Genomic DNA, 10387 nt, shown 5'->3' with positions numbered 1-10387 from the left:
TTTCATTTCTTTTTGTTTCTCCTGTAGTTTTCCAATAACCTTAATGATTCTGACCTTCAATTGGTTTGTCTTTTCTCATCCACAATAAACGACTGTGTATGGAATTTGAGTTCCTAGACAGGATATTATTGTATTACATACGAACCATAAAATAAGAAGAGCATTTGAATAATGTTCATACTTTGGCTCCTGGGCCACAGGATCCATAAAAACTTAAGAGACTCAAAAAATTGATTCTCTCAAATACCCTAGTGACTCATTAGTGGTAGTAGATAATTTCTGCTACCTAGGGGACCAAATTAGTTGTGGAGGAAGATGCACGCAGAGCGTGATAGCTAGAATAAGAATAATAAAATAAAATGTAAATGTGCCCTTTTAAAGCCTAGCCAGGCTTATGGGCCTGGTTTCCTGGTTTCAATGGCGTATGTGTTCCCCAGCTGGATGGCACACCAGTCCATCACAGCATTACTCATTTTTGCCAGCTGAGTGGACTGGAGCAACGTGAAATGAAGTGTTTTGCTCAAGAACACAACGCATCGCCCGGTCCAGGAATTGAAACCACAATCTTACGATCATGGTGCTGACACCCTAACCGCTAAGCCACGCGCCTCCACATAGAATAAGAATAGGATGGGGGAAATTCAGGGAGCTGTTACCTCTGTTGGCCATGAAAGGTTTCTCTCTCAGAGTGAAAGTAAGATGGTATGATATATGTATATGGACAGCAGTTCTACATGGTAGTGAGATGTGGGCCTTGAATGTAGAGGACATGTAAAGGTTAGAGAGGAATGAGGCTAGTATGCGCCACTGGATGTGTAATGTAAGTGTACATGTTTAACAGAGTGCTAGTGTATTGAGAGAGTAGTTAGGCATAAGAAGAATTAGTTGCTGTGTATGAGAGAAAAGATTGCACTGGTTTGGTCATGTGATGTGAACAGCTATATAAAGAAGTGCTGATCTCTCAAAGTAGATGGAACACATGGAAGTAGAAGACCCAGGAATACATGGGATGTAATACTGAAGAACTGTGGGGGGGGGGTGTATTTGTATCTGTGTTTTTGTATCTGAGTTTGTCCCCACCACTGCTTGACAATTGGTGTTGGTGTGTTTATGTTCTGTAACTTAGCAGTTTGGTAATAGAAACCAAAAGAATAAGTATCAGGCTAAAAAAAATGTAAAATTAGTGAGAGAGAAGAGAGGGAGGGAGAGAGAGAGAGAGATAATGCCATACAAATATATATATAATATATTGTGCACACACGCACACACACATACATATACATATAAAGACATATAGATGTTTATGTATATTTGTTTGTCTGTATGTATGTATGTATGTGTGTGTGTGCATATATGTATATGTGTGCATATGTGCATATGTGCATGTATATATATATATATATATATATATATATATATACATACATATATATATATATATATATGTGTGTGTGTGTATAATGCTATTGTAGATAAATATTACTATTTTTCCGACACTTTGAAGTTTATTGTGCACTTTCCATTATTATTTAAAAAACTATTAAGCTTGAATGTGGAAAGTGCTTTTTTATACAGCTGCAATATATTATAACAATTTGTAAGTGGTTTCAGAAACAAAAATGAGATTGTTAGATACGTTGAGTGGAGTGAATATATGTTTATCAAACATATTGTATACGATTTCCATATGCATGTGTTTTTATAACCATGTATTAGTGATATATAATTTTGTTTTTGAATTGTCAATTATATAGCATTATGGAAATGTCTTTATGCTGGCCATAGTTTGTTTACATTTATTCATAGGCAGGCTTCTGTTTTTTTAACTTCTTAAATTGAAAGGTGAATTAAGTAATTCCTCAAGAACCTAAGAAAGTTCAAACTAGTGATACGGTTGTTGCATTTTAACTGCCCAAGTTCCTATTGTTAATCTACTGTTTATAACCCCATTAACTGGCACTCTGTCAGTTATGACAACAGAGGATTCAGCTGATCCAATCAATAGAACAGCTTGCTTGTGAAATTAATGTGCAAGGTACAGGCATAGCTATGTGGTAGGAAGCTTGCTTCCCAACCACATAGTTCCAAGTTCAGTCTCACTGCATGGCACTTTAGGACAAGTGTCTTCTACTATAGCCTTGGACTGACCAAACTTTGTGAGTGGAACTGAAAAAAGCCTGTCATATGTATATATATATATATACATACATGCATACATATATATATATATATATATATATATATATATATAGTAATAATTACAATAACCCTTGGATGGAATTTATAAACATTTAATGCATTATTACATGCGTTGCTACTAAGCAGTGTCTATGCGTGTGTGTCTTTGTGTTTGTCCTCCACTACTGCTTGACAACTACTGTTGGTGTGTTTATGTCCTCATAACTTAGTGGTTTGGCAAAAGAAACTGATAGAATAAGTACTAGGTTAAAAAGTCATGGTATTGATTTCTTTGACTAAAACTCTACAAGGCAGTGCTCCAGCATGGTCGTGATCAAATGACCACGAAATATTTTAAGACTGGTCTTTCTAATGACACAAAGTACTCATGGCAGTGCCACGTAAAAGCGCCCATGTGGTTCCATGTAATAACAGTCATGTGGCAACGCATAAAAGCGCCCATGCAGCATCACATACAGTGCCATGTAAAAGCACCTGTGCAGAGCCGCATAAAACCACCTGTGCAGTTCCATGTAAAAGTGCCTGTGTGGTGCCATGTAAAAACATCCAGCACACTCTGTAAAATGATTGGTATTAGGAAGGGTTTCCAGCCATAAAAGCCATGCCAAATCAGACTGGCATCTGGTGCAGCTCCCCAGCTCTGATCACACTATCCAGCCCATGCTACCATGGACAATGGACGTTAAATGATGATGATAATGATGATGATGGCTGAGTACTCCACAGGCACACGTACCCTTAACGTAGTTCTCAGGGAGATTCGGTGTGACACAGAATGTGACAAGGCTGGCCCTTTGAAATACAGGTGCAACTCACTGTTGCCAGTTGAGTGGACTGGACGACATGAAATAAAGTGCCTTGCTCATTGATTACTTAATTAAGCCCCTTGCTCTCTATGGAGAAGTTTGGCCAATGCTGACTTTTCCTCATTGTTCATGACGCTGGGTTGTCTTTTTTTTTGCTTCTCCACAGTCGGATCCCTCTTAACTAGCAGCTTTCTTTTGGATTTTGTTACACTACCTCATATGTTTCCCTGAAGGAAGGCGTTCGTTTCTCAGGCCTTGGTTTTGAAATGTTATTGATACTTCTGTAACTGCTTTCTTTTTTTTTTCTAGATAAAGGTTTTGGCTCCTCACAATCCCATTTTCACCTCTGGGAAGAAGTGGTCCATAGGAGTCTGTCCTTTGACCTGTCCAGCTATGGAAGCTTTACCAGGAATTTGCTCTCTGCTGGAATAGTTCTCAGGGTCATCGAAGTACATAATCATCAACACTGTAACAAGGCCTGGACCTTGTAGTAGTTATATTCTCATAATATCATCAAATACATATTTATTAAATATTGATTTCAAATTTTGGCACAAGGCTAGCAATTTCAAGGGAGGGTATAAATCAATTACATGGACCCCAGTACTCCCCTGGTACTTATTTTATCGACCCTGAAAGGATGAAACACTAAGTCAACCTTCGCAGAATTTGAACTTAGAATGTGAAGGCAAACAAAAACTTGCTAAGCATTTCACCCAGTGGGCAAACAATTCTGCCAGCTCACCACCTTATGTTTATTAAATATTGCATGTAACTTCTGTATGTAGATATGTATGTGTGTGTGCATGTGTGTGCATATATATGTGTGTAGGTCACTTTTAGTGCTACTGATTATCTAGTACGTAATCCATTATAACCCGTTATATAGTCAGGATGTCAGTAACTGCATTGACACCCATCCCCAAAGTCATCTTGTGGAGGTTACTTGCTAGAAACCCAGCAGTATAGGAACAATGCATGTAAAAAAAATAATGAAATGGTTGACCCAGCACAGCTGGTGTGTGGGTGAGGAAACAGGATATTAAAGATAGTGAATGAGCACACTGTAAGAGCACTTTGGTTTTGATGAGTACACAGTTCTTCTCAGAACATCTGTCTGGAAGTGGTCATGATGGGAATGATCTCTTTGCACTACTCTGCCTCTTGTGGGTGAGTCCTGGAAGAAAAGGGCTTAAGGGAGTAGTGAACTAGTGGACTCTTCTGTCATAGATGACAGATGATGGTTTTACAATTTTTTTGCTGAACCACCTGCACAGATAATTTGTTTATGGTGATTAAATAAATTATGCTGTCCATCAGTTCACTCCGTCCAACAAATTGACATCACCTGTATGGGTTCATGGTGTGCCACATGTCAGAAATCTCCCAATCTTCTGAGTTCTTTTACAGGGCTTAGGAAAACTGAAGGACCACTGCAATAATTGCATGAATCTGAGAGGAGAATATGTTGAATACAATCATAATTAACTGCTCCTCCTGTATTTTCTATTATCCATAGCCTGGAACTTTGCAGCATCCCCTTGTAAAATGAAGTACTTTGCTCAAGAATGCAATGCATTGCTTGGTCTGGGAATTGAAACTATGATTTTCAAATCTTGAGTGCAACACTGTAATCACAAGGCCACTCTGAGATAAAATCAAGCTGTAGCAGTCAGCATCAGTGCAGCTGCCACTTTCAGCAAGGAGAAAGTCCCAGTTTCCTTATGTCACTCTTCCGAGTGGATCTCTCTCTTCCAAAGTGGAAATAGTTATCCTGGGAAACATGCATCACTAAATGCTACTATAAACTACTGGTAGACTCACTTCAGTCATGAATGACCATGGGATTGCACCTAGAACGTTCCCTTCTGAGGCAAAGTTGTTTATATATATAATTAATCAAAGGACATACTAAGTATGTCTACCTGCTGGAAATAACAGTCAAAACTCTTTTTTAAAATCACCAAAATACACTGATAATAACGATTTCTATAGTTATTATCAGTGTATTTTGGCGATTTAAATAAGAGTTTTGACTATATATATATGTGTGTATATATATATATATATATATATATATACACACACACACACACACACATACATATATATGTATCTGTATGTATTTAGATAGATGTATATAATTACATATATAAAATATGAGGGTGGGTTACAATATATATACTATTCCTCAATTTCGTTTCACTTGCATGGCTGTACTGCAGTTTACGATTGCATTTTGTATAGTTTTCTTCATTCTTCTCTCCCTCTCTCTCCCACTCACCCTTCCTTCCTTTCTTCTTCTTCTTCTTCTCCTCCTCCTCCTCTTTCTCTCTTTCTCTTTCTTTCTTTGCCTTACTTTTTACTTCTTTCTATTTCTTTTTCTTCTTTTATTTTATTTTTTTTTTTTATATTCTTTTGCAGTATATATTGAGTTTCATCACAATAAGACCAATTATTATTTTTATGATCCATTTCGAAGATAAATTTTATGTTCCTCTTCACCAAAACAAAACTTTTATGATACCAATTCATGAAAGAAAACTTATGGCTGTCTGTCTCTCTGCATAACAATAACCTTAAGGCATGAAATCTTATCTGGCTGAGAATGATCAATTTACTGACTTTTCCATAATGTAAAATGGGTTTTTGATGAACTGATCATCACTATCTGATTGTCTTTTTGCCTTTTTTTTTAATACTTTTGTCCTTTCTCTGTTTTATTTTATTTTGTTAGTTTATGCATTTTGTATTTTATTTCATTTTCATTTTATTTTTTTTGTTAATGTCAACTCTTTTAGATGTTACTGCTGTTGTTATTTTTCTCGTTAATACTGCTGAAGAAACAAATCTAGCTTAGCTGAAGCAAGAAATAGAATTGTTCCTTTTGAATGAATAAATAATAATAATTACTATTATTATTATCATTATCATGGTTATTATTATTATTATTATTATTATTATTATTATTATTATTATTATTATTATTATTATTATCATTATTATTATTATTATTATTATTATTATTATTATTATTATTATTATTGGATAGTTTATATATTCCTCAATAATGTTTCATTTGGTTTCAACAAAACCATGTGTCTGAAAAGGGGGAAAGAGGAATCCTCATAGAATAGTTTATTACTATCGAGATGGCAATGTCATTAGCTTTTATTGGTTTCAGTCATTGGACTGCAGCCATGCTGGAGCATCGCCTTAAAAGTTTTTTCAACTAAACAAATTGGCTTTGCTACTTATTTTTAAGTCTAGTTTCTCATTCTCTCAAGCTCATTTTTTGCTGAATTATTAAGTTGCAAAGACTAAATAAACCCACACCAGTCGTCAAGCAGGTACTGGCAGTGCAAACACAAAGACACAGACACACACACATGCATGCATGCACGCACACACACACACACACACACACACACACACACACACACACAGGGTGGTCACTAGAAAAGTGGAAAATTTGATGCTTATTGTTTACCTCAAATAGGGCTTGTGAAAATATGAATTGCCATTTCCCGAATTTTCTGCTTTTCTAGCAATCGCCCTGTATATTTTTTTATTCTTTTATTTGTTTCAGTCATTTGACTGTGGCCATGCCATAACACCACTTTGAACAAATCAACCCCAAGATTTATTTTTTACACCTAGTGTCCCTTTTGCCAAACTAAGTTATGGGGATGTAAACACACCAACACCAGTTGCCATGTGGTGATGGGGGGGGGGGAACGACAAATTGAGTATTTCTTCCAGCTCTTTGTATTCTGAGTTCAAATATCACCAAAGTCAACTTCGCCTTTCATCTTTTTAGGTTTGATAAAATAAAGTACCAGTTAAGTACTAGGGTCAATGAAATCAATAACCCTCTCCCCCTAAAATGGCTAGCCTTGTATTAAAATTTGAAACAATGAAATATAATGATGTGATAAATGCTTATAACTTATCATTATTTGATATTGTCCATTCTGTTGAGAATGCTAGAAATAAGTACTAAATTATTTACTATATGCATTTTGTAGGGATCTCCCTAGGTCAATATTGACCATGTTTCTGTACATATATGTGCAGGCCTGGGTAAGGGGATTTTGAGGAAGACTGACAGATTCCAATGCTGCAAGTTACCCCTCTCCATGATATCAACATTAATTTAGGGAAAAGGCCATCCACTTGGACCAATATAGTTTGGCCACAGTGTCATTACAGGCATTGTCATCAGAATACAAAAAGATGGAATAGAAACCACAAAGCATCTTTTCTGACCCTTTAATAGTTCAGCCAATCTACTGACCTGGATTAGAACTTTATACTGACTTTGAAAGAATGAAGGTCAAAGATGACCTCAGCAGGATTTGATCTCTGAGTACAGGGAATAACAAATACTGCGAGGCATTCTGTTCAACGCTCTAATGTCACTGCCAACTTGCTATAAAGTGCAATTATATAATGGGATTAATGAATTTACTACCAAGTCGAGTCTTGGGAAAGTATTGATTTTCTTTTTGTATATGGAGGAGCTTTCCACCTCTTCTAGAGAGAGCAACATTAAAATCTATAATATTTGCTAAAACAATTATGATAATCATTATTTTAATTGCTTCCCCCATTTTTGTTCCACTACCTGTATCATCTCCTGCTCCTTAAAAGTTTTCATTGGGTACCCCATTACTACCATTTCTACCTTTTTCTTTTTACCCAGACACTTCCACCCACCCTTATATAAATGCAGGGTGGCCATGTATTTGCTCTATTGTGAGACACTTCTATTTGTCCCTGTTGTAAACTCAGCTCTCCACCCTCTCAAATCCTCACCCCAATTAGTCAAGAGGGCTCTTCTCTTTTCTTGTTCTTTCTTGCCTTGAAAGTTACTTGGTAACTTCACCAGTGTCAGTGCCACAAAAAAAAGGGCCCAGTACACACTATAAAGTGATTGGGGTTAGGAAGGGCATCCATTTGTAGAAACTATGCCAAAACTGACATGGGGCACAATGCAGCCCTGTGACTTGCCAGATCCAATCAGATTGTCCAACCTGTGCCAGCATGGAAAACAGACATTGAATGATGATGATGATGATGATGATTTTTAGAGCTAACAGGAAGCTATTAAAGTTGTTGTTGTTTTGGTAGCTTTTGAAGTAGGTGTTTATTCAAAGGTCAGTCCTTATTAAGAATATATATGATCAATGGCACATTCTAAGCTGTGACCATCTCTGACATCCTTATCCAACATTAGAGTGAGTGTTATTTGAGGGAAATTTGGCTATTACTTCAAGAAGGTCAAGGCTTCCTTCTTGACTTGGCTAATACGAAAGTATATGATCTGTCTCACGTTAGGAAGAGCACCCAGCTGTAGAAACTCTGCCAAATCAGATTGGAGCCTGGTGTAGCCATCTGGTTCACTGGTCCTCAGTCAAATCGTTCAACCCATGCTAGCATGGAAAGTGGATGTTAAACGATGATGATGATAATGATGATATATGTATATACACACATATACACACACACTCATACTTCAGTACTATGGACTAAAAGTGGGGAACGTCGGTCCAATGAAGCTGATTGTCCATAAGTACCAACACTAAGGTTAGGTTACATTAGGAGGGGCTAATATCAACAATTACATTACAAAAGACTGAGGAATAAATACAGTACTATACTTTTAATCGAGCACACTATCCAATCTGACTGTAAAATACCTGAAAACAGTAAATACACACTATCATACAGTTAATTCAACAGTTTTGATTTGAAATCAGATTTACCATGGATGGTGAAGTGGTGTTGTTGATATGCCATGATTTTGTCCGCTGCTTCCAAAATCTGTGAAGGGGATGTCCATAGTACCAAAGTATGAGTATATATATATATATATATATATATATATATATATATATATATATATATATATATATATATATATATATATATATATATATATTGGCAGAAACGTTAGCATCCTGAGCGAAGTGCTTAACTGTAGTTCGTCTGTCTTTACATTTTGGGTCGTTGCCAGTGCAGCTGGACTGGCTCCCGTGCAGGTGGCACGTAAAAACACCTTTTTGAGTGTGGCCATTGCCAGTACCGTGTGACTGGCCCGCGTACCGGTGGAACGTAAAAGCACCCATTACTCTCTCGGAGTGGTTGGCGTTAGGAAGGGCATCCAGCTGTAGAAACTCTACCAGATCAGATTGGAGCCTAGTGCAGCCATCTGGTTTGCCAGTCCTCCGTCAAATCGTCCAACCCATGCTAGCATGGAAAGCGGACATTAAACGATGATGATGATGGTATAGATCTAGATATAGATACACATACACACATACACACACACACACACACACATATATATGGTAGTTGTCTACTCCTTATGCAGAGTTTGACCACCTCTTGTACCTACCCCTGACAATGTACTGAAAAGATACCCACATAGATTGCATATCTGATTTGGACCATCAAGAGCTGCTGTTAAGTTCTGATCTTTGTGGATCTTAAAATGTCTTTTGAGGCCTCCGTTAGATCTGCAGACCTTGTGGCATACACAGCATTAAAAGGTGTGTACAGATGTGTGTGTGTGTGTGTGTGTGTCCTGAAGATACTCAGTTACTGTTTTTGACTTGGGCTGTGTGGTAAGAAGTTTGTTTACCAACAACGTGGTCTCAAGTTCACTTCCACTGCATATCATCTTAGGGAAATGTTTTTTGCTATTATCCTGAACCAGCTAAAGCTCTCTGAGTGGATTTGGTAGACAGAAACTGAAAGAAGCCCATTGTGTATGAGTGTGTGTGTGTGCATGTGCATGCATGTGTGTATGTGCGTGTGCGTGTGGTTGAGTTTGTATCTGTCTCCCCTCCACTTGACAACCGGTGTTGGCTTATTTATGTCCCTCTAATTTAGCAGTTCAGCAAAAATGCTTAACAGAATACGTACCATATTTTAAATAAGTACTGGATGTCAATTTGCTCGATTGAAAAATCCTTCAAGGTGGTGCCCCAGTATGGCCACATTCAATGACTGAACCAAGTAAATGATAAAGATTTTATGAATGTTATGCTGACCCAGTGAAGCACATTTCAAAAAACTGTCAAAATACAAGGCACAGACCATTATTAACAATTTATCCCCAAAACTGCAACATAGAAACAGAGCTAAGGAAATTCTTCTGAAGTACCCTGATAGTAACAATCTAAATTCATGGAAGAGATTGCTTTGACTTTTCATTGTCAAACAGAATGAGGAATGTAAAAGTCATGGCAACTCAGTGATGCAAAAATTGAGGAATTGTTAATATTTTCTATGTGAAAACACAAATACAAAAATCGAATTATTTATTTATCTGTTTACTTATTTATTTTGTTTTTCTATTTTATAGTTAAAATGAA

The sequence above is a fragment of the Octopus bimaculoides genome, chromosome 6 (assembly GCF_046866305.1).
Source record: "Octopus bimaculoides isolate indiv1 chromosome 6, ASM4686630v1, whole genome shotgun sequence".
Taxonomy (NCBI): Eukaryota; Metazoa; Mollusca; class Cephalopoda; order Octopoda; family Octopodidae; genus Octopus; species Octopus bimaculoides.
Note: the sequence above shows the minus strand (reverse complement) of the source record.